This window comes from Somniosus microcephalus, chromosome 6, assembly GCF_052327205.1.
Source record: "Somniosus microcephalus isolate GS21.2 chromosome 6, FLI_Smic_1.0, whole genome shotgun sequence".
Taxonomy (NCBI): domain Eukaryota; kingdom Metazoa; phylum Chordata; class Chondrichthyes; order Squaliformes; family Somniosidae; genus Somniosus; species Somniosus microcephalus.
This window is the reverse complement of record NC_140992.1, coordinates 214034029-214061256: the sequence shown is the minus strand read 5'-3', so window position 1 is coordinate 214061256 and position 27228 is coordinate 214034029.

The window sequence follows — 27228 nt, the reverse complement described above, 5'->3', positions numbered from 1 at the left end:
TTTTTAATCTTGTCTTTTGTTTCTAATTCTTAGTTTTAGACTGAGGGGTGGAATCTTTGGTCATTTTCTTTTCTGCTTTCTATATTTTCTATGCTTCTCAGAACATCATCATTGTTCTTTCCCTTCTCACACAACTCAGTAGGCTACAGGAAATGTTGCAAAATTAATAATCTGGGGCTTGAATTCCAACTAAAATTTTATTCAGTCATCCATTTCATTTTCCAGCATCTGTTCCAAAGCCTGTGCACTTCAGACTTAATACTTTAGTCTTGATTCAAAGTTTCCATTTGTTTCATCTCTTTATCTCAAAGTTTAATCTCATTTTAGTTTGTATCCTTAGGAAATTAATTTTAATTTAATTGAGGAAAATAGAATAATTTTAGTTAACGACAAACTTTCAATGAAAATGAACTATTTGCAACTGGTTCAATTCATAATAAAAATTGCAATCAATGGGTTCTATTAATCAACTTGCTATGGGTGACTAAATAAACTGGCCAATTAGGGGAGAAGATGAAAAGCAGGTGAAGGAGTCACATTGGCCCCGTTTTGCTGTCAAAGTAACGGTGAGACTAATGGCACTCACCGTTATTTAAGCGTAAATAGCACAGCAGTGCAGGCGAGGGGCAGATGTGCGGTTAAATGCCAAAACCCAAAACTTGTTGGCTGAAATGCGCTGCTCCACCATTAGCTTCACGAAAACGACATTTCATTGTCTCCCTCACCATTGAGTTGCATTGAATAGTGCGAAGTTGCTGTATTTGTGCGGTAAATACAAGTTAAACAATTAAGTCTTGGGAAAAATTTGGTTCTTTAGTGTCTCCCGTTAGCGCCTCCCGGGAGCGCCAAAGGGGTGCTGGCAAGTTAGCGCCCAAGCGCGGCGATTTTAGCGCCGCTCGCAAAATTGACCTGTCCTTTTGCGGTGGCATTAAACACCACTGCCACAATCTCCTGCATTCGCAGATCATGACGTCATGCGAGCGTGCAACGCCCCAGACTGGAAATTGATTCTCGCCTCCTGCCTTAGCGCCTGCCGCTAGGAACGACAGGTAGAGGGAGACATTTTGAAGTCGGGAAGGAGCTGGGGGAGCGAGCACTTCCTGCTTTTACTTGTCAGCAAAAAATTTGACATATGCAGGTTGAGAGGGAGAGAGACGTCTGGAGAGATTTAACGCTGTCCTAAGGAGTTTTGGGCCTGAGCAATACTTTTCAGGTTCCTATTTCTGTGAGCTTCATATTTACCACATTTAGAAGATTTTAAATAGGGGCTGTACTAACTCGGGGCGTCGTCCTCCAACTTCACCTTCGGACGCAGCAGAGGCACGGAGAGAGAGTGGCAAACGTGGCCAGAGGGAGGAGGGCCAACAGGCCTCTGCACAGGAGGCCTTACCCTCCCAGGGTATTCTGGGAGCAATTCTCCTACATTCATTTGTCTGAGGAGTAGTGTTAAGTCTGTGTGTCCCAGTTATGCTTATTATAAATCACTGGACACAGACCACAAGAATAACTTTTAACAGGTCTTTACTATTCGGAGGTCAGGGCTGAACTGCCCAGCAAATCCCTACACAACGTTTATATACCGGTGTGGTCACCACCGGTATTACAGTATACAGCAGCCAAGAGAAAGTAGTACATCTCTTAAGGTAGTTCTCTTAAGGTGGAACAGGTTACATACACCACAATCCTCCCTTTTTAGCTTAACAGTTATATCCCCATTTAACGTAACATAATAACATATAGATATATATATATACAACTTCATGCAAAACAGTTCAAAGATTCAGTCTCTGAGGAGGCCTCCTGATTCGAGTTGGATAACGCCTTTCAGGGGTCTCTGATTCTCGTTGCTGGGGTGACTCATCTAGTTGATCTCTTATGGATTGGACATCATCCTCAGGTACATTCACTTCTGAGGTAGATGCTTCAGGTTCACTAACTTCTTCCACGGTTGTCTCTGCCGTAACCCTGGGTTCGACCCTTGTTCTCGATTCTACCAGTTGGTCAGCATGACGCCGTATTACATTTTCACCAATATCTACCGTGTACATCAGGGGTCCTTGTCTGGCCCGAATTGTTCCAGATTGCCATTTCTCATTTTTATAGTCCCGGGCTAACACTGGTTGTCCTATTCCGAAACTCCAAGTGGTCTTGTTATTTATATGCTGGAACTGTTTGTTTTCAACTTCCCTCCGCACATTTGGTTTTAACAAGTCCAACCTGGACCGCAACCTCCTGTTATAGAACATCATGGCAGGACTTTGGTTTGTCACTGCACGAGTGGCGTTTCGATATGCCAGTAGGAATTTGTCCACCTTGTGTTGTAGTGGAATCTGATCTTAGCTCATGGCCTTTATTGCTTTTTTGAACGTTTGTACAAATCTCTCGGCCAACCCGTTTGTAGCCGGATGATATGGGGCAGAGGTATAATGTTTCACCCCATTCTTCTTCATGAATTTCTGGAATTCTTCTGACACGAACTGCGGTCCGTTGTCTGAACATATTTGTTCTGGCAATCCATTTCTTGCAAATATCGTTCTTAGCACCGCGATCGTCTTTTCCGAGGTAGTGGTAGTCATCTTAATCACTTCTGGCCATTTAGAATGTGCGTCCACCGCAATTAAAAACATGGAGTCCATGAATGGACCAGCAAAGTCAATATGTACACGTTGCCATGGGGTTGAAGGCCATTCCCATGGATGCAGCGGTGCAATCGGAGGTGCATTTTGCACTTTTTGGCACCCTGAGCAGCTTTTCGTCAGATCCTCTATCTGTTGGTCGATACCCGGCCACCACACATAAGCCCTAGCAAGGCTTTTCATCTTGACTCCCCCCAGATGACCTTCATGCAGTTCCTTTAGAACTCTCTCTCTTAACTTAGGAGGAATAATCACCCTTGTTCCATACATCAATGTTCCTTGACAGACGGACAGCTGTTCTCGTCTTGCTGAGAATGCCGGTAACAGTGGATCACCATGTGCTGGCCATCCCTTCACTGTCACTTCGTAGACCCGGGACAGTGTCGGGTCATTCCTGGTTTCTCTTTCAATACTTGCATTGGTGACTGGTAAACATTCGATGATGGTCGAGTGAAATAACTCAACAGGGTCAACCGTCGGTGCCTCCTCCTCTGTAGGTAGTGGCAGGCGCGACAGCCCATCAGCATTACCATGCTGCTTTGTACCTTTAAATTCGATCTGATATTGATGTGCCCCTAGGAAAAGGGACCATCTCTGGAGTCTCTGTGCTGTCATCACCAAAACACCCTTCTTAGGGTTAAAAATGGATACCAACGGCTGGTGGTCTGTCAGAAGCGTAAACTTTTGGCCCTGCAGGTAATGATAAACTTCTTTACTCCCCACACAAGGCTGAGAGCCTCCCTATCTATCTGAGCATAGTTGCGCTCAGCGGAGGTCAATGATCTGGATGTGAACGCAACTGGCCTCTCCAGGCCATTTGGCAACTTGTGTGAGAGTACTGCCCCAATACCATATGGAGAAGCATCACAAGCCAAACGAATAGGCAGTGTTGGGTTGAAGTGAGCCAACACTTCCTCTGAGGTGATCAATGCCTTGCTTTTGCGAAAGGCCCTCTTACAGTCCTCGCTCCACTTCCATGGTACTCCCTTCTGCAAAAGAGCATTCAGCGGGTGCAGCACCGTGGATAAATTTGGCAGAAACTTATGGTAATAGTTAATCAACCCTAGGAATGACCTCAACTGGGATACATTATCTGGAGCGGGAGCCTTCACAACAGCTTCGATCTTGTCAGGAGACTTATGAAGCCCCTCCTGGTCAATGACATGACCACAGTACGAGATCCACTTCTGAAAGAACTCACATTTCTGGCGATTAACTCGAAGTCCATATTCTTTCAATCTGGTGAGCACCAGTTCCAAATTTGCAAGGTGTTCCTCGTCATCATCTCCTGTAATCAGAATATCGTCCAGGTAACATTGTATGCCTGGAATTCCCTGTAATACCTGCTCCATGGCCCTCTGCCAAATTGCTGGAGCCGATGCCACTCCAAAAACCAGTCTATTATACCGGTACAAGCCTCTATGCATGTTGATCGTGAGATACTGGCGTGACTCTTCCTCAACTTCCATCTGTAAGTATGCCTGCGCCAGGTCTATCTTGGTGAAGTGTTTCCCACCAGACAACGAAGCGAAGATATCCTCAACCTGCGGAAGCGGATACTGCACCGTGTGAAGCACCGGATTAACAGTGATCTTGAAATCTCCACAGATGCAAACCTTCCCCGGTTCCCCCGGCTTGTTGCTCGATGAACGCTTCATGACGGGAACAATGGGCGTGGCCCACTCACTCCAGTCTACCTTAGACAGTACTCCTGAATGTTCTAGCCCTTCCAGCTCAGCTTCCACAGCAGGTCGTATCGCATAAAGTACCGGTCTGGCTTTGAAAAATTTCAGGTTTGCATGTCCTTCAACCTTGATGTTCGCCGTAATTCCTCTCAGTGTTCCCAGTCCCTGTTGGAACACCCCTTTAGCATCGTCCAATATTCTGGACAATCGTTTAGGTTTGGCATCTTTTTTACCGGAATCTACCGTTAGTGCTTTTAAGGAATGCCAGTCCATATTTATTTTCCTAATCCACTCCCGTCCCAGTAGTGGTGGACCTCCCTCAGGTAGCACATATAAGTCCATTCCTCGGCTTTCTTTGCCCTTGTGGACCACCTTTACCTCTATCTTCCCGATGGGGTATACTCTTTGCCCCGTGTATGTTTTCAATACAATCTCCGTATCCCGTAGGGGAATATGTGGGAATAACCTTTTGTAATCTTGCTTGTTCATGACCGTCAATGCCGATCCAGTGTCCAATTCCATCTTCACTTGGACTCCTGCTATCTGAAGTGTGACCCAGATTGTTTGGAGGTCTGCTTCATTACCAACATTGTGTACTCTTAGACTACCCAGTTCATTACTGCTGGAGTCTGAATTTGACTTCTGTTCGTTCGAACTGTTCTCTGTCACCTTGTGTACCTTTCTGTACTTTTCCTGCGGTGACTTTTTGTTGCTGGTCTTCTTTCCTGACCGGCATACTTTAGCTATGTGGCCAAGCCTGCCACATTTTCTGCATTCCTGATTTTTGAACCAGCACTGGTTCTGATCGTGCGTTGTCTTTCCACAACGATAACATTTTACTGTACCCAAGACCATTTGATTGGTGCTGAGTTCCAGTGACCATAGCTGCATTTCCGCAGTGCCTCTCGCTGCGGCTTCGTGCGATGCTGCAATAGTGACAGCTTTATCAAGCGTAAGATCATTCTCCTCAAGCAGTCGCTTTTGTGTTCCTTCTTTTAACAATCCACACACAAATTTATCTCTCAGCGCATCTGCTAGTCCTGTTCCAAACTGACAGTACTTTGATAGCTTACGCAGTTCAATTAAAAATTCAGTGTTGCTTTCATCTTTCAGCTGCGTTCTTCTGTAAAATTTAAACCGTTCCGCTATCATCAGCGGCGTGGGGTTTAAATGGTTTTTCAGGACAGTAACAATATTCGCGAAAGTCTGATCCGCCGGTTTATCTGGTGATAGAAGGTGCTTCAATAGCCCGTATGTCTTCGCACCCATTGAGCTTAATAAGGTTAGTGCTTTCTCATCATCTGGTACCTTATTTGCTTTACAATAAACTTCCATGCGTTCTACATACGTGGTCCAATCTTCGATATCGCTATCAAAGGTATTAATGTTCCCATGTTTAGGCATCCTTGCAAGTTTTTAAATTTTTCTTTTTCTCAAAATGGCAGCTTCCCACGCTTGTCTTCTTCCCCCGCCTACTAAAATGGCGGCTTCCCGCGCTTGGCGGTCTTTCCCGCGCTCGTCTTCTTCCCCCGCCGACTACAATGGCGGATTCCTGCGTTTGCCTTCTTCCCCCGCTGGCTGCAATGGCGATTGCCGTGCTGCTGCCGTTCTCACCTCCCCAGCGGTTCTCAATTCCCCGACGCTGCTTTTACTCCCCCACGGTTCCCGTGGGCATTCACGCTTCCCCTGCTGTTGCACCTCTCAGCCCCGCATGCAGCCCGGTCCTTTGCACCGGCTGCGTTTGAGTTCTCCACGGCTCTCGTATCTTAAGCTGCCCCAGTCGCTGCGCCTCTCGGCCTCGATTGCAGCGCGGCCCTTTTCACCGGCCGTGGTCGAGTTCTCCGCCCTTTTTCCTCCGTTTTCCCTCCCCCACTCCACAGTCAACGCGGCCGACTTTCTGCTCGTGTCGCTGATCGGCTTACCCACCACCGTGGTAGAAGGGATGATCACTGCCTGTCGCTGATGGAGGGCTTCGTGGTCAGAATTTTTCTTTTTAACCCGGGTTCTCGATGCCTCCCGTGCGATGGTGCTCAGCAGGATGATGAGGGCGGATGCCTCTTCTCGACGCCCGTTCTGAGGATGAAGCTGCCTTGGATGTAAAACTGCCGCAGGGTAAGATCGGACTCGTCGCCACTGTTAAGTCTGTGTGTCCCAGTTATGCTTATTATAAATCACTGGACACAGACCACAAGAATAACTTTTAACAGGTCTTTACTATTTGGAGGTCAGGGCTGAACTGCCCAGCAAATCCCTACACAACGTTTATATACCGGTGTGGTCACCACCGGTATTACAGTATACAGCAGCCAGGAGAAAGTAGTACATCTCTTAAGGTAGTTCTCTTAAGGTGGAACAGGTTACATACACCACAAGTAGTGTTTCAGAAGGCTGCGCTTCAGCAAGGAGGTGGTCACTGAGCTCTGCCATCTCCTGCAACCAGATCTGCAGCCTCAGCTCAGGACCAGAACGTCTCTGTCAGTGGCAGTGAATGTGATGGTGGCTCTAAATTTCTAAGCCAATGGTTCCTTCCAGGCTTCAACTGGGGACATAGCGAATATCTCCCAGTTCGCTATCCATTGCTGCATCCGGGAGGTGACAAATGCTCTGTACAAAAGGAGAAGTACATCTTTTTCCCCATGACCCGGGACAAGTGTGCTAGGATAGCAGGCTTCCCCATGGTTCAGGGCGCCATTGACTGCACGCATGTGGCATTGCAGGCACCTCATGAAAATGCAGAGGTGTTCCGAAACCGCAAGGGCTTCCACTCTCTGAACGTCCAGTTGGTTTGTGACCACAGACAGCTCATCCTCGCCGTCAATGCCCACTATCCTGGCAGCAGCCATGATGCTTTCATCCTGCGCCAGACTGGTGTCCCAGACCTGTTCCAAACACCGCGTCAACCTCGTGGATGGCTCCTCGGAGACAAGGGTTATCCACTCTGCACCTGGCTGATGACACCACTCCATAACCCCAACACCCCTGCCAAGCTGCATTATAATGAGAGCCATAGCGCCACCAGGAACCTCATTGAGCAGACGATCTGCATCTTGAAGCAATGGTTCCGATGTCTTGACCACTCAGGAGGAGCCCTGCATTACTCTCACAAGCGAGTCTCCCTTTTCATTGTGGTGTGCTGCATGCTTCACAACCTTGTAATTATGAGGACACAGCCATAGCCACCAGGGATTGGTGCTCCAACTCAGGAGGAGGAAGAGGGAGAGGAGGAGGAGGAGGATGAAGAGGGGTATCAGCAGCACCAACGTGGGAGGGAGGCGCACAATGTTGCCTCTGCAAGGGCCGTCCGTGAATGACTGAAACGTCACCGCTTCTAACGAATGACAGAGAAGATGGCTTCTGGGATGATGAATTACATCATCACAAGCATCCCGCACCCCTCTTGCCGGGCAAAGTTCCAATTAGTCAAATCAGCAAAGTTGTAAAGTTGCAATAACATTTTTTATTTATATTACAAACTGTGTCTTATTTATTCAGGACAAACAATTATGTGCTACCGGAGGGAGGTCCACCACTACTAGGCCGGGAGTGGTTTAGAAACATAAATATGGACTGGCATTCGCTAAAAGTCATAAAGAGTGAGAACTCGGTGCAGATAATCAGCCCAGACTCTAGAACTGATGATGGTAAGACCAACCCATGTGCAAAAGACAAAGTTTCAGCACAGAATTCCACTGAGCAACAACAACATAGTTTAACAGAGAATTCTGAGTCTGTCAAGTCTACTGATATGCACATTTTTGAGGGACACTGGGCTCGAACTCAACTCCATTTCAAACTACAACAGCAATTAGAACAAATGATTCGCCGTTTTGAGCAAGAGATGAATGAAATAAAAAAGTTCTTTGTTACAGAGTGGGAGAATCTGGAAAGTCAACAGAAGCAACTGATGGAGAAAATGGAGCAGGAGCACACCAACCATCTGCGCGAGGAGGCCGAACGAATCAAAGCTGATTCAGGTTCTGAAGGTGCGTGCCATAATCTGGTGTCAGAAGAGTTAACGGTCAGCCAACTCCTTCATATGCTGAGGGACAAGACTCTGAAATGGGAAAAACTTGAACACGAGCTGCGATCTTCAAAGGAAAAGGGTTCGGAGCTCTCAAAAGTCATTGAGATGGCTGATGTGATGACACAGACTGAAACGACTGCAACAGAGCAGCCATTGGATGCCAAAAGTACGCTGACTCACGTCAATGTAGAACAACAGACCGCTGAAACAGCTGCTCCGGTAGAGGGATTGCATAGTCCGATCAATCAATCTCCAAAGGAAGTTGAAGTATTAAAATCACAAATGAGGTCACTAGTAAACGACTTGCTGAAAGCCCAGAAAAAGCTGGATGCAGAGGTACACATGAAGAAGTCTCTTCAGGAAAGATGTCTGGATTTGGAACAAGAGCTGGCTAACGTCCAGCTGGGTATGGAGGAAATAGACGACCCTCTCACTGGTCTAGCTCAGGACGACACCGAATATTACCATGACCTGGTGGACGACACCGAATATTACGATGTCCTGTCCTGCCCAGCTTGTAACTTCGACTCCCAAAGTGCAGAAATCATGGAGGAGCACCAAAAGTCTACGGAACATCGGGAGAAGCTGGCTCGACGACGGAAACAGGAGGAAGAGAAGGAGGAACTGCGCATGCAGCTGGCAGCTGTGGCAGCTGACAATGGAGCCCAGAGAGTCTCCAAGAAGCAGAAAAGGAAAAGTAAAAACAGAAGATGACCCATCTGAACCATTATCACCTCTACCAGATCACACACGTGGTCCCTCCGAACGGAGCCAAATCAGTTCGGAAGTTCAAGCTGTTAAATCCATGAAAGGACTATTGAATGAGTAATGTGAACCGACTACACCACAGAGATTGAATCTGTGAACTGTTTTCCGCAGAGACGGGATCTGTGATATGTTACGTTAAACATGAAGTTATATATGTATATATGTTATTACGTTATGTTAAATGGGGGGGATGACTATAAAGCTAAGAAGGGAGGAGTGTTGTGTATGTAACCTGTTCCACCTTAAGAGATGTACTACTTTCTCAGGCTGCTGTAGACGTAATACCGGGGGTGAACACACCGGTATATAAGCACTGTGCAGTAATCTTGTATTCAGTATAGTCCCTACCTCCAACCAGTAAAGACCTATTTTTATTGTTACTCATTAGTCTGTGTCTTAATTAACTAAATAATTCACAGACTTAACAGAAACAAACACAACAATTCATAAACTAGAAAAAATCATTCTTACCACATCAAGATATGCGTTAAAACGGTAAACAAATATATTAAGATGAACATCAAACTTTCCCACAAACATTCCCCCCATTTATTACATCATTTTTACTTTTCAGCCTTCGAGGGTGACCTCCATCCCCTGCGCACTTCACCCCTTCCCACCCGACTGCTCCTCCATAATGCGGCCCCAATGGCTGCAGCAAGGTTGGTGGAAGGCTGCTGAATGTCAGATCCAGAGATTGGAGATGGCCTTGAAAGACGCCCTCGACCAGCTCTGGGCCTGGAAGGCCCAGCTGCAGGCTGCACCGATTCTGCCTGGGCGGCAGCAGTCTGGACTGGCTGTGTTGCAGGCCGTGCCAAGTGCAATGGCGAAGTGGCAGTGGTGGGAGTAGGAATGCTGTCATCCTGAGAGAGGACAGCACCTTCCTACTCGACCGACACACTGCCACTCCCCGGGGCAGTTTCTCAGCATCCGGAGCAATCTGCTCGAGCACAGAGTGCTGGCATGCTACAGTACCATGAAACCTCCTTTGGACAGTGGGCGACCCAGCAAGGATGGCAGCAGTCAGCGCTTTCATGACATCAATCTAAGACTGCACGAGAGCAGTCTGAGACTGGATGGCACAAGCCAATGACTCTTTTAAACTCACTGGGCAATGGCCTCCTGCCACTCCCTGGAAAGAGCACTGCCCTGCGCCAACCAGAGCCACCAATGCCTGGTCGCTAAAGCGCCGAGCTCTCTCCCTGGGCCTCTGAGTATCCATCACAATTGTTTCATCAATCTCAATGATGTTTGCAGGCCGAGGTTCAACGCAGCAATGAGCAGGGTGTGGCTGTGCAGCAAGATGGATCCTCCCCTTTAGGAACTGGATGGCGCCAGTCTGTCTGAGTTCTAGGGTAATTGACATCGCCTGAGCTTCAGTAGCGTTCTGAGGTAGCGCCTCGCTCCCCAACGTTAGCGCCCGAAGAGAGGTGTGTAGCGCTTGATTTAGCGCTCAAATCACCTCCGGGGCGATGGAGGCGAATTTCACAGTTGGCGGCAATAATTAGTGCCAGGTACAAAACTTTGCGCCCGGCCGATATTAGCGCCCCAAAATGGGCGATACCCAATTTTTCCCCCTTGGACTTTCAAGTGCAAGTACCCTTTTAACGACGTGATAATTGTTAATTACTGCTAATCAATCTCTCTGGCACTGAAAATTAACTAGTACAAGTATGGAGTCTCATTCGTTCAGGTTTTAATTATTGTTAGAGGTTTTTAAAATGTCATTTAATTTTTGTTACTTTTCCTTTCTGCATCTTTTTTCACTCTCTTAATCTAACCTTTCTGCCCCCTTTTATTTTTCTTTTTGTATGTGATTTGGCATTGAATTCACTCACCCTAATTTGCACTGCCTGCTCAGTCCTCGTGCCTTTTATTTCTCAACCTTTCAATCTGATTGGTTAAGGAGATACACAGATGCTTGCCCTGGTCACTCCGGTCCCAGATGCCTGGTTTCTTTCGCTGTGATGCTATCAGCTTGCACTGTCAGCAAGTTGCCACGCAAAAAAATTGAAAACCTAAACGTGTAAGGGCAAGTCTAACTGCCCTGCTGCAGTAAATTCTTGTCTTGACTCTTTCTATTAGCTGAGTAATACAATGGTATTGGAGGTAGAAGCTGCAGGAAAAATGAAATAAAAGCTTGATGCATTTCTTTCACTAAAACATCCAATATATGTGTTGCATAGCCTATAAATTGGCCAAAATTTATTGTAAACAGCGAAAGAACGGAGCTGTTCATTAGACTTGCCCTTGCCCATTTAATTTCCATGCGCTTTTGCAAGGCAAGTTACTGCATGTGGGACATTGAAATGGTGAGGCATCCTCTACAAGGCATTGGGACCTGTGCAAACAGGGCAAGCAACTGTGTATCTCCTTAACCAATCAGATTGAAGAATTGTTAATGAATAGCGCAGAGTCTGAACCAGGAAGTGTAAGTTCCCCAAAGCCTTTCCACCATCTACAAGGCATAAGTAAGGAGTGTGATGGAATACTCTCCACTTGCCTGGATGAGTGCAGCTCCAACAACACTCAAGAAGCTCGACACCATCCAGGACAAAGCAGCCCGCTTGATTGGCACCCCATCTACCACCTCAATCATTCACTTCCTCCACCACCGGCGTACCGTGGCTGCAGTGTGTACCATCTACAAGATGCACTGCAGCAACTCGCCAAGGCTTCTTCGGCAGCACCTCCCAAACCCGCGACCTCTACCACCTAGAATGACAAGGACAACAGGCACATGGAAACACCACCACCTCCAAGTTCCCCTCCAACTCACACACCATTCTGACTTAGAAGTATATCGCTATTCCTTCATCGTCGCTGGGTCAAAATCCTGGAACTCCCTCCCCAACAGCACTGTGGGAATACCTTCACCACACAGAGTGCAGCGGTTCAAGAAGGCGATTCACCACCACCTGCTCCAGGGCAATTAGCAATGGGCAATAAATGCTGGCCTTGCCAGCGATGCCCACATCCCATGAACGAATAAAAAAAAATTAGAATAGTGAATTCATTGTCAAATTAGGTACAGAAAGCAAAATAAAGAGAGGAAATGAAAGATTATATTAAGAGAGTGAGGAAATAAAGAGACAGAAAGAAAAAGTAAAAAAAAATTAAATATAATTTTTATTTTAAATCTCCAACACCAATTAAAATCTGAAGGAATGAAACTCCATACTTGTAAAAGTTAATTTTCAGTGCCAGAGAGGTTGTTTGGCAATAATTAAGACTTATCACGCCGTTAAAAGGGGTACTTAGACTGAAATGGACAAGCTATAACTTTGTGTGGTGAGTTTCATTCATATCTATCATCCAAGTACAGGAACTTCAAGCCATTCAATACGTTGGAATGGGAAGCCAGACAGCAAGATGAAGTTTTAACAGGTGGAGGGGCACATCTCAGACAGCAACTTTTGGATTTTCGCATTTAACCACACATCTGCCCTTGCTTGAAGTTGCTGTGCAATTTGCGCATAAATAACTTTGGTAGGAAAAATAGAAAAGCAGAGTATTTTTTAAATGGTGAGAGATTGGGAAATGGGTGTCCTTGTACACGAATCACTGAAAGTTGACATGCAGGTACAGCATGTAATTAGGAAAGCAAATGGTATGCTGGCCTTCATTACAAGAGGATTTAAGTATAAGAGTAAAGGGGGGAAAAATTCAGTATCGCCCCATATGGGGCGCCACTACTGGCGGTGCGCAAAGTTTAGCGCCTGCCGCTAATTATCGCCTCCGACAGCAAACTTGGCTTTTATCGCCCCTGGAGGTGATTGGAGCGCTAAATCACTACACACCTCTCTTAAGGCGCTAAGGCCGAGGAGCGAGGCGCTACCTCAGAGGGCGGGCGCAGCGCAGGTGCTGTCAGTTAGCGATTGAACACAGACACACTGGCGCCGGTCATTTGTTAAAGGGGAGGGTCGATCTTGCTCTGCAGCCACACCCTGCTCACTGGAGCCTTGAATCTCGGCCTGGGCAGACCTGTGGCTAAATCTAGCAGCCAAACACTATGGAGAGGGCCAGGGAGCGAGCACAGCAATTCTGCGAGCAGGCTTTGGAGGCTCTGGTTCGCGGGGTGGAGCGCAGAAGATCCATTCTGTACCCAGAGAGTGGCAGGTGGCCTTTGCCACGCAAGTACAGAAGAGTGTGGAGGGAGATGGCTCAGAGAGTGTCCTCAAGCAGCATGGTGCCGAGGACCCATGTGCAATGTAGGAAAAAGTTCAACGACCTCACTCGGGTCGTCAGGGTGAGTGCCTTTTTTTCAAAACCTCTTCATCCCTCCATCTCAACCTCACTTTATGGCCAGAGGGTCTTGAAAGCCCCAATGCCCAACACTCATCCAACACCTATGGCCCTTTCATCAAACACACATGCACATTCCACACTTTGCATACAGTAAGGGCTATTCAACCATGGGAGGCATTTCAGGCAAGATCATGGCTGCATACAGTAAGGGCTATTCAACCATGGGAGGCATTTCAGGCAAGATCATGGCTGCATACAGTAAGGGCTATTCAACATGGGAGGCATTTCAGGCAAGATCATGGCTGCATATTTACTCAGACGTCCTTTTTCTTGCAGGCCAAGCTGTCTCATAATAGGAGAGAGCAGCAACGGACCGGTGGAGGGCGGCCTCACCTTCAAGCCCTCAGCGATCTTGAGGAGCGTGTCCACAGGATTGTGGCAAGCCGGGTGATTGGTCCCGTCGCCACTGGAGACGCCGACCCCGTTCTGGACAGCAATGGTAAGGTCATCACCTTTTTGTCCTCTCTCCTTCCACTTGTTCCTCACAACAGCAGCCTTTGACACTTTCAATCCAAATCACTATTTCGCTGCACTCATGCCTCCCTTGCTGCCACCCTGTCCTCATGCTAAAGCCACTCTTGTACCTCCCTGCTTTCAGATGGTGATTCACCAGGTGAGGAGACGGGCCCTCAAGCTGCCAGTGAGAGTGAAGCTGAAGGCGAGGAGGAAGAGGAAGCCGGACCATCAGCGCCACCCTCTACCGAGGCAGCCCATGCCCATACTGGGGACACGCCTTCCCTGGAGGGGAGCAGGGGGGAATGGTCTGATGAGGGTGAAGCTCCACGACCCAGCGGGCTGCAGCAACGCGATGGGGGTAGGGAAGCTCGGGGGCCTTCTCCCCGGAGAGAGAGTATGGCCTCGAGTCCTGCTGCACTGGACGCAGACGAGGAGCGGGTCCTCGCTGAAATGAGCGCCCAGGCGGAGCAAAGGCACACTGAGCTCATGGCTGCAGTGGCAAGGATGCCCGAATCCATTGAATCACTGGCAAGGAGTGTGGAGCACTTCGCTGTAGCACAGGCGGCTGCCACGCAAATGCTAAGTGCTGCAATGCAGTCAGTGGCTGGTCTCATGCAGACACAGATTGAGGCCACGCAAGCACTGACTGCTGCCAACTTCGCTGGATCAGGCAGATTTCCCCTGGGCTCTCACCACGCCGCAGCAGGCCAGCAATCTGTGCTCCATCAGATTGCTTCGGATGCTGAAGTGCTGCCCCGTGGGAGTGCCAGTGTGTCGGTTGAGCAAGGAGTTGCTGTCCTCTCTCAAGATGACAGCATTCCTGCTGCCACCACTGTCACTTCTCCACTGCAGTTGCCACCACGTGTAAGACAGACTGCTGCCGCCCATGCAGAGTTGGTGCAGTTAGCAGCCGGGCCCTCCAGGCCCAGAACTGGTCCAGGCCTTCCCTCAAGGGCATCTGCAGTCTCAGTTTCTGACACTCAGCAGCCTTCCCCCAGCCTTACTCCAGCCACTGGGGTCCCATTACGGAGGAGCTGCAGGGTGGGAAGGGGGGAATTTCGCAAGGGAAGCAGATCACCCTCGAAAGGCAAAAAGTAGGAGGTGTGGCAAAATGTTTTTCATTGTTTTATTGAAGGCCGAGGGTCGTAGTCAAATTTTTGTTACTGTTTTGGACATTGTCTCCAGGTTGTGAGAGCCAGTTATGTGAATGACTGCTTTTTTTGTGTTTCTTTCTATTACTTTGTCATGCGGAAATGAGACACACAGAGTTTGTGAAATAAAGAAGTGTCTGTATTCAAAATGTACATGTTTGGTCTTTGCAATCATTGTTGCCTTGACTGGCTTAGGGGTTGCGGGATGGTTTCATTCAGGTTGTTTGAATGGCAGAAGCCATTCCCTCAGAGGGGGCCTAGAAGCGACTTGCTATGAGCCTTTGACGGACAGCCCTTCCACTTTGTGCCTCCCTCCCGCCTTGGTGCTGCTGATGATCATCCTCCTCATCTTCCTCCTCCTCCTCCTTCTCCTCCTCCTCTGCTGGTGCTGCAATGTCTGGTGGCATTGGCTGGGTCCTGAGGATAGCAAGATTATGCAGCATGCAGCACACAACAATGAAGTGGGAGACTCGCTCAGGCGAGTACTGCAGGGCTCCTCCAGAATGGTCCAGACAGCAGAACCGTTGCTTAAGCACGCCAATTGTGTGCTCAACGATGTTCCTGGTAGCTTGATGGCTCTCGTTGTATCGTAGCTCAGCAGGGGTGCTGGGCGAACGGAGCGGTGTCATCAGCCAGGTGCACAGAGGATATCCCTTGTCCCTGAGAAGCCAACCTCCTAGGTGATGCGGTGCCTGGAAAAGGTCAGCCATAGAGGTCTGGCGCAGGATGAAGGCATCGTGGCTGCTGCCTGGAAAGTGGGCATAGACAGCGAGTATTAGCTGTCTGTGGTCACAGACCAACTGGACGTTTAAGGAATGGAAACCCTTTCGGTTGCGGAAATCCTCGGCATTCTTTTGCGGCGCCTGCAAAGCCACATGCGTGCAGTCAATGGCGCCCTGCACCATGGGGAAGCCCGCTATCATCGCAAAGCCCGTTGCGCGTTCTTGCTGCTTGTCCGGGGTCATGGGGAAAGAGATGTACTCTCGTCTCCTTTTAAAGAGGACATTTGTTACCTGACGGATGCAGCAATGCACTGCGAACTGGGAGATATTGGCGATGTCCCCAGTAGCTGATTGAAATGAGCCGGTGGCATAAAAGTTGAGAGCCACTGTTATCTTCACTGCCACTGACAGAGACGTCCTACTCCTCAGTTGAGGCTGCAGATCTGGGGAAGCAGGTGGCAGAGCTCAGTGACCACCTCCTTGCTGAATCACAGCCTTCGCAAACACTGCTCCTCAGACATATTAATGTAGGAGAACTGTTGGCGAAAAACACTGGGAGGGTAAGGTCTCCTCTACCGAGGCCTGTTGGCCCTCCTCCGTCTGGCCATGATTGCCACTCTCTCTCTGCATCTCTGTTCCCTCCGAATGTGATGGAGAAGGACAACGTTCCCATCCATTGCAGCCCCCATAGTATCTGGGCAATCAAAGTTATGAAGGTCAAAAAGCAAAGTACCTGCAAAGTTATGGTCAGAAGCCAAAACTACCTCAGACAGCGTTGACTCAATGCAGAAATATCTCTTTCTCTCTTTGTCTCTCTCCAAATCTCTCTCTCTCTCAGAACAAGTGGCGCAAAAATGTCTACCACACAAAAACCAGGAAGAGGCCCCCTTTAAATAGCGCCCCCCCAGCCCCACAGCGACTGGGAAGCGTTCCAGTCAACCTGTCGTTGGTAGCGCCAGGCGGAAAGGAGTGGGGCGCCACTGAATTTCCGGTCTGGGGCACCCCAAGGGCGTTGCACTCTCAAATGACGTCAAGATCTGCGTGCGCAGGAGATCGGGTGGTATTGTTTAGCGCCATTGCAAAATGTCCGGTCAATTTCGCGAGAGGCGCAGATATCGCCACGCCCGGGCGCTAGTTGGTTTGCACCCCACTTAGCGCCCTCTTAAGGCGCTAACGGGTGGCGCTACCAACTGAATTTTTCCCCCAAGATGTCTTACTGCAATTATATAAGGCCCTGGTGAGACCACACCTGGAGTATTGTGTACAGTTTTGGTCTCCTTACCTAAGGAAGGATATACTTGCCATAGAGGGAGTGCAACGAAGGTTCACCAGACTGATTCCTGGATGGGGGATTGTCCTATGAGGAGAGATTGAGTAGACTAGGCCTATATTCTCTGGAGTTTAGCAGAATGAGAGATGATCTTATTGAAACATACAAAATTCCTACAGGGCTTTACAGTGTAGATGCATGGAGGATGTTTCCCCTGGCTGGGGAGTCTAGAACCAGGGGTCACAGTTTCAGAATAAGGGGTCAGCTATTTAGGACTGAGATGAGGAGAAATTTCTTCACTCAGAGAGTGGTGAATCTTTGGAATTCTCTACCCCAGAGGGCTGTGGAGGCTCAGTCGTTGAGTATATTCAAGACAGAGATAGATGGATTTTTGGATATTAAGGGAATCAAGGGATATGGGGATAGTGCAGGAAAGTGGAGTTGAGGTAGAAGATCAGCCATGATCTTATTGAATGGTGGAGCAGGCTCGAGTGGCCAAATGGCCTACTCCTGCTCCTATTTCTTATGTTCTTATGTTCTTATAAGGGTGAGCACCATTAGCCACACCTTTATATTTACCATAAATTCTGGGCCAATATTTAGCTGGTCTTTTGAAATGCTGTCCACGCATTTAAAGCGGGCAATCGTTTAAATCGAGCAAACAGTGCAAAACATTTTCTATTACCATTATTGTCAATTACAGAGTCGTTGCTTATAGCATGTTGAGCGTGCTAAGCAGAAACAAATTCTATTGTAAGGGGAATAGATAGGCGTTTCTGCGGCCGCAAATGAGACTCCAGGATGGTATGTTGCCTCCCTGGTGCAAGGGTCAAAGATGTCTTGGAGCAACTGCAGAGCATTTTGGAAGGAGAGGGTGAACAGCCAATTGTCGTGGTGCATATAGGTACCAACGATATAGGTAAAAACCGGGATGAGGTCTTAAAAGCTGAATATAGGGAGTTAGGAGGTAAATTAAAAAATAGGACCTCAAAGGTAGTAATCTCAGGATTGCTACCAGTGCCACGTGCTAGTCAGAGTAGAAATGGAAGGATATTTAAGATGAATACGTGGCTAGAGGAATGGTGCAAGGGGGAGGGATTCAAATTCCTGGGACATTGGAACCGGTTCTGGGGGAGGTGGGGCCAGTACAAACTGGACGGTTTGCACCTGGGCAGGACCGGGACCGATGTCCTAGGGGGAGTGGTTGCTAGTGCTGTGGGGGAGGGTTTAAACTAAAATGGCAGGGGGTTGGGAACCTGTGCAGGGAGACAGAGGAAAGGGAAACAAGGATAGAAGCAAAAGACAGGAAGGAGAAAAGCAAAAGTGGCAGTCATAGAAATCAAGGCCTAGAAATTCAGTATAGCCACTTTTGGGGCGGAAAAGTCGGGCGGCCGCTAAAGTTTGCGCCCGGCGCAAAGTCGAGGCCACTTCGCCGATATTCAATAGCTTCGCCCCAAGAGTTTGCTCGAGCGCTAAAACTGGCGTTACACAACTATCTTTAGGCGCAAAGCCGGTGGTGCTGAGCTAAACCGCCGAGGCCGGGCGCAGCGCAGGTGCGGTCATTTCTTGATTGACAGCAGACACCCTGGCGCCGGCCAGCTCTTAAAGGGGGAAGGGTCGAGTTCGTCTGCTGCCACGCCCTGGACACTGCAGCCCTCCAGCTAGGCCTAAACACTGCTGCTGAACAGAAATAGCGCCGGGAAAGATGCAGAAGGCCCGTGAACGAGCGCAGCGCTTCAGTGGCCATGATTTGAGGGTGCTGGTTAGGGCTTTGGAGAGGAGACGCAAACTCTTGTTCCCGGACAGTGGCAAGAAGCCTGCCACCAGCGTCTACAGGAAAGCCTGGAGGGAGGTCGCCCACAGGGTCACATCCAACAGCGAGGTCCCCAGGACCGGTGTCCAATGCCAGAAAAAGTTCAATGACCTCACAAGGATTGTCAGGGTGAGTCCCCTTTCCAGTGTCCTCCTCATCCTTGCATGTGCACCTCACATTATGGGCAAAGGGACCTAAAAGCCCTAATGGCCAGCCCTCATCCAGCAGCTATGGGACTGGCATGAACATCAATTGCACATTCTGCACTTTACACACTGGCCAAGCTATTCGACCATGGGAGGCAGTGCACACAAGATCTGGGCACCACACTGGCCAAGCTATTCGACCATGGGAGGCAGTGCACACAAGATCAGGGCACCACACTGTACTTAGAGGCCGTCCTTTCTCTTGCAGGCCAAGCTGGCACACAATCAGAAGAGCCGGACTGTGACCGGGGGAGGCCGTCCCCAGATCCAGCAGCTCAGTGACCTTGAAGAGCGCGTGGGTAGCCTCATGGGTACCCGGGTGATTGGCCCCATTGCATCTGGAGATGCCGACCCTGTTCTGGGCACCAATGGTAAGGACATCACCTTTTGGACCTCTCTCGTCCCACTTGCGCTTCAGATCTACATCCTTTGCCACTGTCCGACCAATGCGCTGAATGCCACCACTCATGCCTCCCTCGCTGACGCCCTCTCCTCACTCTAAAGCTACTCTTGTGCCTTCCTGCTTTCAGCTGGTGAGGAGGAGGTCCCTGAAGCTGCCAGTGACAGCCCCTCGGAAGAGGAGGAGGAGGAGGAGGAGGAAGAGGAAGAGGAAGGCGGCCCATCAGGGGAACCCTCAGCCGCGCCAGGGGATGCCAATGGAGGGGACACATCTTCCCTGGAGGAGAGCCAGGGGGAAGTGTCGGAGGGGAGTGTAGCTCCTGTGCCCAGTGGCGTGCAGCAACGCGGGAAGGGTCGGGCAGCTCGGCGGCCTTCTTCCCAGAGGGGGGAAGGGTCGCAGGGGAGTGTAGTTGCTGGGCCCAGTGGCATCCAGCAACGCGGGAAGGGTCGGGCAGCTCGGCGGCCTTCTCCCCAGAGGGAGAGTCCGGCCTCCAGTCCGGAGACGGTCCTCGCCAAGGAGGTGCGCCTCCTCGATCAAATGTCCGTGGACTCGGATCGCCGGCACACTGAGTTCATGGGGGTTGTGGCATGGTTGCTTGAGGCCATCGAGTCCCTGGCTCATAGTGTGGCCGATTTCGGCGCCTCACAGGCCAGGAGTTTCGAGCAATTCGAAGCAGCACACGCCGCGAGTCGGTCCGAATTCGGGGCAGCACAGGCCGCAAGTCGGGCCGAATTCGGGGCAGAACAGGCCGCGAGTCGGGCCGAATTCGGGGCAGCACAGGCAGCGAGTTGGGCGGAATTCGGGGCAGCTCATGCAGCGAGTGGCCAGGTGATCAGTGGTGCCATGCAGTCACTGGCTGGTCTGATGCGGGCACAGACCAGGGCAGTACGGGCACTCACTGCTGCCACACTCGCTGTGTCAGCCAGGCATCGCCAGGGCACCCGCCGCGCTGCAGCAGCACAGCGGTCTGTCCTTCAGCAGATTGCTGCGCATGCTGCAGTGCTGGCCCGGGTGAGTGCCAGTGTCTCAGGCGAGCAGCGAGCGCCTGCCATCAGCCAGCTTGCCCCCATTCCTGCAGCCGCCACTGCCACTCCCCCAGTGGAGCTGCGACGAGCTGCTGGAGAGACTGCTGCTGCCCAGCCACAGCTGCAGCAGTCACCAGCCGGCCCCTCGAGGGCCAGAGCTCGTCTAGGCCGACCCCCAAGGGCATCTGCCGTCACGCCATGTGCCCCTCAGGAGCCTTCCCCCAGCCTTGCAGCAGCCACTGGGCACACTTTGAGGAGGAGCAGCAGGGCGGCCAGGGGCCACAAAAGGCTGGTCAAGGAATCGCCCTCGCGGGCAACAAAGTAGAGGGTGTGGGCAAATGTGTTTTTATATGGGGATGGTTGTTTTTGTATGGGGATGGTTGTTTATGGGGATGGTTGTTTTTGTAAGGCCGAGGATGAAGGCCATTTTTGTGGAAATGTTTTGTTATTCCTCCCCAGGTTGTGGGAGTGAGTCATGTGTGTGACTGTTTTTTGGGGGTGTTGTCTGTTTTTGGGTTTCATGTGGGAAGGGCCCTGAGTTTGTTCAATAAAGCATTTTATTTATTCAGCTTGTCCATGTTTGATATTTGAAGTGGTTGTTGCCTTAACCGGCTGAGGGCTTGCGGAGCGGCTGCATTCAGGTCCCTTCATTGGCACAAGCCATTCCCTGACAGGGGGCCTAGAAGTGACGTTCAATAAGCCGCCGACGGGCGGCCCTTGGACCTTGTGCCTCCCTCCTGGGCTGGTACTCCTCCTCCTCCTCCTCCTCCTCCTCATGCTCCTCCTGCTCCTCCTCCTGAGGTGGTGCTCCAGCGTGAGGTGGCAGTGCCTGAGTCCTGCGGATAGCCAGGTTGTGCAGCATGCAGCAAACGACCACGACCTGGGAGACTCTCTCCGGCGAATACTGCAGAGATCCGCCGGAACGATCCAGGCAGCGGAACCGTTGCTTGAGGACGCCAATCATTTGTTCTATGATGTTCCTAGTGGCTTGATGGCTTTCGTTGTATGCCTCCTCAGCAGGGGTCCTGGGCGCGCGGAGCGGGGTCATGAGCCAGGTACACAAAGGATAGCCTTTGTCCCCGATAAGCCATCCTCTTGGGGGAGGCTGTGCTTGGAACATGTCAGCCACAGTAGTCTGTCGCAGGATAAATGCATCGTGGCTGCTGCCTGGAAAGCGGGCATTGACAGCTAGGATGCGCTGCCTGTGGTCACACACCAGCTGTACATTGAGGGAATGGTAGCCCTTCCGGTTGCGGTAATCCTCGGCATTGTCGATAGGTGCCCGCAAAGCCACATGCGTGCAGTCAATGGCGCCCTGCACCATGGGGAAGCCCGCTATTCTTGCAAATCCCACTGCACGCTGCTGCTGCTTCTCCAGGGTCATGGGGAAGGAGATGAATTGGTGTCTCCCTCTGAAAAGGGCATTGGTCACCTGGCAGATGCAGCAATGCACGGCGAACTGGGATATGTTAGCAATGTCCCCAGCAGCGGCTTGGAAGGAGCCGCTTGCATAGAAGTTCAGAGCCACCGTGACTTTCACTTCCACCGACAGAGACGTCCTGCACCTCAGCTGTGGACGCAGATCTCTGTGAAGCAGCTGGCAGATCTCTGCAACCACCTCCCTTCTGAAGCGCAGCCTCCTAACACACTGCGCGGCAGGCATGGTGAGATAGGACACCTGCTGGCGGTATTTCCTGAGTGGGTAAGGCCTACGTTGCCGACGCCTTTTGCCCCCTCTGCGTCTAGCCAGGGCTGCCCCTCTCACACAGCGTCTGCGAGCCCTTCGCACATAATGCTGAAACTGAGGGTTGGCACCCCATGCAGCCCCCCATAATATACTGGCAAACAATGACCTCACAATGAAGGCGAATTGCCAAGCTCTGGCCTGAAGCCAAAAATACCTCTCCTATGTTGGGCCAAAGCAGTAAGCTCTCTTCGTTGGTCTCTGTCCATAAATCCGTTGCACAAGAGTGATTGCTGCAAAATGGCTGGCCTTTATAGTTCAGGGTAAGTGCCCTTTAATTTGCACTCCCCGCGGCCCGCATGGCCTCTGCTGCGTTCCAGTTCACAGTTCTTAGGACCGCCACACCCACATTGGGCGGGCGCGACTGAAGTTCCGGATTGGGGCGCACAAAGGGCGTTGCAAGAGGAAATGACGTCATAATCTGCGCGCGCAGCTGAGCGCGCGCAAACACTTTGCGCCGGCGCTAAATGTCTACTGAAGTTGGGCGGAGGCGCAGATCGCGCTGCGCCCGGCCGCTAAGTGCCTAGCGCTCGAGATCTACTCCTCCTAAGGCGCTAACGGCTGGCGCACGCAACTGAATTTCTAGGCCCAAGGGTTTAAATCAAACATGGCCACAGTAAATAATAATTCTAAAAGGTCTAAGAGTGTTTAAAAAAGCAAGCCTGAAGGCTTTGTGTCTTAATGCGAGGAGCATTCGTAATAAGGTGGATGAATTAGCTGCGCAAATAGATGTAAACGGATATGATATGATTGGGATTATGGAAACATGGCTCCAGGGTGACCAAGGCTGGGAACTCAACATCCAGGGGTATTCAATATTCAGGAGAGACAGGCAAAAAGGAAAAGGAGGTGGGGTAGCATTGCTGGTTAAAGAGGAGATTAACACAATTGTAAGGAAGGATGTTAGCTCTGATGATGTGGAATCTGTATGGGTAGAGCTGAGAAATACCAAGGGGCAGAAAACGTTAGTGGGAGTTATATACAGACCCCCAAACAGTAATGCGGAGGTTGGGGATGGCATTAAATGGGAAATTAGAGATGTGTGCAATAAGGGCACAGCAGTTATCATGGGTGACTTTAATCTACATATAGATTGGGCTAACCAAATTAGTAACAGTACTGTGGAGGAGAAATTCCTAGAGTGTATATGGGATGGTTTCCTGGACCAATATGTCGAGGAACCAACTAGAGATCAGGCCATCTTAGACTGGGTATTATGTAATGAGAAAGGAATAATTAGCAATCTTCTTGTGCAAGGCCCCTTGGGGCGGAGTGATCATAATATGATAGAATTCTTCATTAAGATGGAGAGTGAAGTATTTGACTCAGAGACTAGGGTCCTGAATTTAAATAAAGGAAACTACGATGGTATGAGGCGCGAGTTGGGTAGGATTGATTGGGGAATGTTACTCAAAGGGTTGATGGTGGATAGGCAATGGCAAACATTTAAAGATCACATGGATGAACTGCAGAATTTGTTCATCCCCGTTCAGCATAAAAAAACAAAAAAGGTGACTCAACCGTGGCTAACAAGGGAAATTAGGGATAGCATAAGATCTAAGGAGAGGACATATAAATTGGCCAGAAAAAACAGCAAACCTGAGGATTGGGAGCAGTTTAGGATTCAGCAAAGGAGGACAAAGGGATTAATTAAGAGGGGGAAAATAGAGTATGAGAGTAAGCTTTCAGGGAACATAAAAACTGACTGTAAAAGCTTCTATAGATATGTGAAGAGAAAAAGATTGGTGAAGTCAAGTGTAGGTCCCTTGCAGTCAGAATCGGGGGAATTTATAATGGGGAACAAAGAAATGGCAGACCAATTAAATACATACTTTGGTCCTGTCTTCACAAAGGAGGACACAAATAACCTCCCAGAGATGTTGGGGAACATAGGGTTTAATGTGAGGGAGGAACTCAATGAAATCAATATTTGTAGGGAAATGGTGTTAAGGAAATTGACGGGATTGAAGGCCGATAAATCCCCAGGGCCTGATAATCAACATCCTAGGGTACTTAAGGAAGTGGCCCTAGAAATAGTAGAGGCATTGCTGGTCATGTTCCAAAATTCTATAGACTCTGGAAAAGTTCCCATGGATTGGAGGGTAGCTAATGTTACCCCACTATTCAAAAAAGGCGGTAGAGAGAAAACGGGGAATTACAGACCGGTAAGCCTGACATCGATAGTGGGGAAAATGCTGGAGTCCATTATAAAAGATGTAATTGCAGAGCACTTGGAAAGCAGTGACAAGATTGGACAAAGTCAACATGGATTTACAAAAGGTAAATCGTGCTTGACTAATCTACTGGAATTTTTTGAGGATGTAACTGATAGAATAGATAAGGAGAACCAGTGGATGTGGTGTATTTGGACTTTCAGAAGGCTTTCGATAAGGTCCCGCATAAGAGATTAGCGTGTAAAGTTAAGGCACATGGGATTGGGGGCAAGGTACTGACTTGGATAGAGAACTGGTTGGCAGACAGGAAGCAAAGAGTTGGAATAAATGGGTCTTTTTCCGAGTGGCAGGCAATGACTAGTGGGGTACCACAGGGATCGGTCCTAGGGTCCCAGCTATTCACAATATATATTAATGATCTAGACGAGGGAACTAGATGTAATATCTCCAAGTTTGCAGATGACACAAAGCTAGGTGGGCATGTGTGCTGTGAGGAGGATGCCGAGAAACTCCAGTATGATTTGGACAGGTTGGGTGATTGGGCAGATGCAGTATAATGTGGATAAATGCGAGGTTATCCACTTTGGTGGCAAAAACAGGAAGGCAGATTATTATCTGAATGGCAATAGATTGGGAGAAGGGGAAGTGCAACAAGACCTGGGTGTCCTTGTGCACCAGTCGCTGAAGGTAAGTATGCAGGTGCAGCAGGCGGTTAAGAAGGCAAATGGTATGTTGGCGTTCGTAGCGAGAGGGTTCAAGTACAGGAGCAAGGATGTCTTGCTGCAGTTGTACAGGGCCTTGGTGAGACCACACCTTGAGTATTGTGTGCAGTTTTGGTCGCCCTTTTTGAGGAAGGATGTTCTTGCCATGGAGGGAGTGCAGCAAAGATTCACCAGACTAATACCTGGGATGGCAGGAATGATGTATGAAGAGAGATTGGGTCGATTGGGCTTATACTCGCTGGAGTTTAGAAGAATGAGAGGGGATCTCATTGAAACTTATAAAATTCTAACAGGACTAGACAGACTAGATGCAGGAAGGATGTTCCCGATGGCGGGGGAGTCCAGATCCAGAGGTCATAGTCTAAGGATAAGGGGTAAGCCATTTAGGACAGAGATGAGGAGGAATTTCTTCACCCAGAGATTGGTGAACCTGTGGAATTCTCTACCACAGAAGGCAGTAGAGGCCAATTCATTAAATATATTCAAGAAGGAGTTAAATATATTTCTTAAGGCTAAAGGGATCAAGGGACATGGGAAGAAGGCAGGGACAGGGTACTGAATTTGGATGATCAGCCATGATCTTATTGAATGGCGGAGCATGCTCGCGGGGCCAAATGGCCTACTCCTGCTCCTATCTTCTATGTTTCTGTGTTTCTAAATGTTCAGTGAGTAATTTGCACTTTGCAATTACCTTGTATACTTAGGGGGGGAAATTTGGTTGGTTAGCGCCTCCCGTTAATGCCTCCTGGGGCACTAATGAGGCGCTAGGAACTTCGTGCCCGAGCGCAGCGATTTTAGTGCCCAAGTGCAGTGATTTTAGCACCTGAGCGTGGCGATTTTAGCATTCGAGCGTGGCGATTTTAGCGCTGCTCGTGAAATTGACCAGTCATTTTGCGGCGGCACTAAACACTACCGCCATGATCTCCTGCGCCTGCAGATCGTGACGTCAGTCGAGCGTGCAATGCCCCGGTAGTGCCCAGGGCCGGATATTGAGTCACGCCCCCTGCCTTAGCACCTGCCACTAGGAACGACCGGCACCCGGCTACCGACCATAGAGCACATATACCAGAAACGCTGTTTACGGAGGTCACGGTCCATCATCAAAGACCCTACCCACCCCAGCCACAGTCTGTTCGCCCTCCTGCCATCTGGGAGACGCTACAGATGCATTCGCACCCGTACGACCAGATTTAGGAACAGCTTCTTTCCCAGGGCTGTCATCCTACTGAACTCCACAAATAAACTCTAAAGCCTGCACATCTGCCAATGCACTTTATTATGGTTATGTTTATGTTAATGTATTACAAGCCAAATGTATGTTGAATGTTTAAATGTCTTAATCTAAATGTACACTCTCGGGAGCCGCAAGCCTACATTTCGTTGTACTGCACTTGTGCACTAACAATGACAATAAAAGATGATTTGATTTGATTTGATTTAATTTTTAGAGGGGAATGTTTTCAAGTTGGTAAGGGGCTAGGGGAGCGCTATTTAAAGGCGGGCGCTTCCTGCCTTCTCTTGTCGGCAAAATTTTTGGTACACGCAGGTTGAGAGGGAGAGCGACGTCTGGAGAGATTTAACGCTCTCTTAAGGAGTTTTGGTCCTCAGCACCACTTTTGAGGTTCCTAAGCGCTGAGCTCTTTCCCTGGGCCTATCCATGAGTGCTTCCAACACAATTGCTTTACAGGTGTCTCCAGGCTGAGATTCAAGGCTGCAATGAGTAGGGTGTGGCTGGCCAGCAAGCTGGCCCCTCCCCTTTAAGAACTGGATGGCACCAGTCTTGTCTGGCTTCAATGGTTACTGACATCGCCTGAGCTTCGGTAGCATTCTGAGGTAGTGCTTCACTCCCTGAAATTTGCGTCTTAAGCGAAGTGTGTAGTGCCTGATTTAGTGCTTAAATCACCTCCAGGGGTGATAGAGGCAAATTTTGCAGTTGGAAGCAATAATTAGCACTGGGCGCTAAACCTTTGCACCCGGCCGATATTAGCATCCCAAAATGGCGATACCCAATTTCCCCCCCTTAAATCCCTCTAACTGGTGCTAGCTACAAGTTAGGGCCTTTGCAATATTCTCTTCATATACTGGTTAGTGAATTAAGAGTTACCTGATGAATAAAGCACCAGC